This window comes from Bombina bombina, chromosome 4 (genome assembly GCF_027579735.1).
Source record: "Bombina bombina isolate aBomBom1 chromosome 4, aBomBom1.pri, whole genome shotgun sequence".
Lineage (NCBI taxonomy): Eukaryota > Metazoa > Chordata > Amphibia > Anura > Bombinatoridae > Bombina > Bombina bombina.
Window position 1 is genome coordinate 27,456,613 of NC_069502.1, and position 3,307 is coordinate 27,459,919.

The 3,307-nt window shown below is 36.2% G+C and overlaps 1 long non-coding RNA gene across 1 annotated transcript in view; it reads left to right on the forward strand.

The window, feature by feature from the left end:
• Positions 1 to 520: 520 nt before the first annotated feature.
• LOC128655223 (uncharacterized) overlaps positions 521 to 3,307 on the forward strand; it is a 7,811-nt gene continuing 5,024 nt past the window's right edge. The window contains exon 1 of the long non-coding RNA XR_008401733.1: positions 521 to 806. This is a non-coding gene — a long non-coding RNA (uncharacterized LOC128655223). The remainder of the gene's footprint in view (positions 807 to 3,307) is intronic.

Consider the following 3,307-nt stretch of genomic DNA (forward strand, 5'->3'; position numbering starts at 1 on the left):
GATGTATACGTCATACATGAGGTCACAGGAAATATATAAAAAACGTAGTTAACTTCACATCTGCATAAGGGGCCCACAGGAAATAAGAATGTTGTTATAGCACATAACAGAATATGCCCATATCCATTTGTAGAGAGGAACTTATATTAGAACCATATGTTACAACTTATACAAAAAGAAACTTGTGGAATGCTGCATTATAAACATTTGATACTAGATTTAAAGTTACCCTCAATATGCTTAATATGTGAGATTCAAATTACCCATATAACATAATATATATAATATATATACATACACATATATACACACATATATACTCATCAGGTGTGAGGAGCTGCAGTGGGCGTGAGGAGCTGTAGTGGGCGTGAGGAGCTTCAGTGGGCGTGAGGAGCTGCAGTGGGCGTGAGGAGCTGTAGTGGGCGTGAGGAGCTTCAGTGGGCGTGAGGAGCTGTAGTGGGCGTGAGGAGCTTCAGTGGGTGTGAGGAGCTTCAGTGAGTGTGAGGAGCTGCAGTGGGCGTGAGGAGCTGTAGTGGGCGTGAGGAGCTTCAGTGGGCGTGAGGAGCTGCAGTGGGCGTGAGGAGCTTCATTGGGTGTGAGGAGCTTCAATGGGTGTGGATGTCACCGCCCTGGGACCCCTTGTCCTATAATAAATAGCCCTCAGCTGCACATAATACACAATCTGCTTGTGACACCCATAAGGACTCACATCTCGGCTGAGCGCTGCTGTAACTGACCCATCATGAGAGCTGTGGTAGTTCTGGTGCTTGCTCTCTATATTTTGGCAGTTATAGCCTCCACAGAAGGTAAGTACTTGTACCCAGTCTTCATTTTGACGGCAAATTTCTATTTAGTCTTAGTTTTAGACTTTAGACTAAAATGCCATTTAAGTTTTAGTCGTATTTTAGTCATCTGAATTGTTTTAGTTTTAGTCTAGTTTTAGTCTAGGTTTAGTCTAGGTTTAGTCTAGGTTTAGTCTAGGTTTAGTCTAGGTTTAGTCCAGTTTTAGTCTAGGTTTAGTCTAGGTTTAGTCTAGGTTTAGTCTAGGTTTAGTCTAGGTTTAGTCTAGGTTTAGTCTAGTTTTTAGTTTAGTTTTAGCCTTTTCAGCATTAAAACACTAACTCAAAACTCGCAATCTAGGTGTATGTGAATAGCAGTCTGTATATAACATGCTATGTGATTAGCAGTCTGTATATAACATGCTATGTGATTAACAGTCTGTATATAACATGCTATGTGATTAGCAGTCTGTATATAACATGCTATGTGATTAGCAGTATGTATATAACATGCTATGTGATTAGCAGTCTGTATATAACATGCTATGTGATTAGCAGTCTGTATATAACATGCTATGTGATTAGCAGTCTGTATATAACATGCTATGTGATTAGCAGTATGTATATAACATGCTATGTGATTAGCAGTCTGTATATAACATGCTATGTGATTAGCAGTCTGTATATAACATGCTATGTGATTATTAGCAGTCTGTATATAACATGCTATGTGATTAGCAGTCCATTTATAACATGCTATGTGATTAGCAGTCTGTATATAACATGCTATGTGATTAGCAGTCTGTATATAACATGCTATGTGATTAGCAGTCTGTATATAACATGCTATGTGATTAGCAGTCTGTATATAACATACTATGTGATTAGCAGTCTGTATATAACATGCTATGTGATTAGCAGTCTGTATATAACATGCTATGTGATTAGCAGTCTGTATATAACATGCTATGTGATTAGCAGTCTGTATATAACATGCTATGTGATTAGCAGTCTGTATATAACATGCTATGTGATTAGCAGTCTGTATATAACATGCTATGTGATTAGCAGTCTGTATATAACATGCTATATGATTAGCTGTCTGTATATAACATGCTATGTGATTAGCAGTCTGTATATAACATGCTATGCGATTAGCAGTCTGTATATAACATGCTATGTGATTAGCAGTCTGTATATAACATGCTATGTGATTAGCAGTCTGTATATAACATGCTATGTGATTAGCAGTCTGTATATAACATGCCATGTGATTAGCAGTCTGTATATAACATGCTATGCGATTAGCAGTCTGTATATAACATGCTATGTGATTAGCAGTCTGTATATAACATACTATCTGATTAGCAGTCTGTATATAACATGCTATGTGATTAGCAGTCTGTATATAACATGCTATGTGATTAGCAGTCTGTATATAACATGCTATGTGATTATTAGCAGTCTGTAAATAACATGCTATGTGATTAGCAGTCTGTATATAACATGCTATGTGATTAGCAGTCTGTATATAACATGCTATGTGATTATTAGCAGTCTGTATATAACATGCTATGTGATTAGCAGTCTGTATATAACATGCCATGTGATTAGCAGTCTGTATATAACATGCTATGTGATTAGCAGTCTGTATATAACATGCTATGTGATTAGCAGTCTGTATATAACATGCTATGTGATTAGCAGTCTGTATATAACATGCTATGTGATTAGCAGTCTGTATATAACATGCTATGTGATTAGCAGTCTGTATATAACATGCTATGTGATTAGCAGTCTGTATATAACATGCCATGTGATTAGCAGTCTGTATATAACATGCTATGTGATTAGCAGTCTGTATATAACATGCTATGTGATTAGCAGTCTGTATATAACATGCTATGTGATTAGCATTCTGTATATAACATGCTATGTGATTAGCAGTCTGTATATAACATGCTATGTGATTAGCAGTCTGTATATAACATGCTATGTGATTAGCAGTCTGTATATAACATGCTATGTGATTAGCAGTCTGTATATAACATGCCATGTGATTAGCAGTCTGTATATAACATGCTATGTGATTAGCAGTCTGTATATAACATGCTATGTGATTAGCAGTCTGTATATAACATGCTATGTGATTAGCAGTCTGTATATAACATGCTATGTGATTAGCAGTCTGTATATAAAATGCTATGTGATTATTAGCAGTATGTATATAACATGCTATGTGATTAGCAGTCTGTATATAACATGCCATGTGATTAGCAGTCTGTATATAACATGCTATGCGATTAGCAGTCTGTATATAACATGCTATGTGATTAGCAGTCTGTATATAACATGCTATGTGATTAGCAGTCTGTATATAACATGCTATGTGATTAGCAGTCTGTATATAACATGCTATGTGATTAGCAGTCTGTATATAACATGCTATGTGATTAGCAGTCTGTATATAACATGCTATGTGATTAGCAGTCTGTATATAACATGCTATGTGATTAGCAGTCTGTATA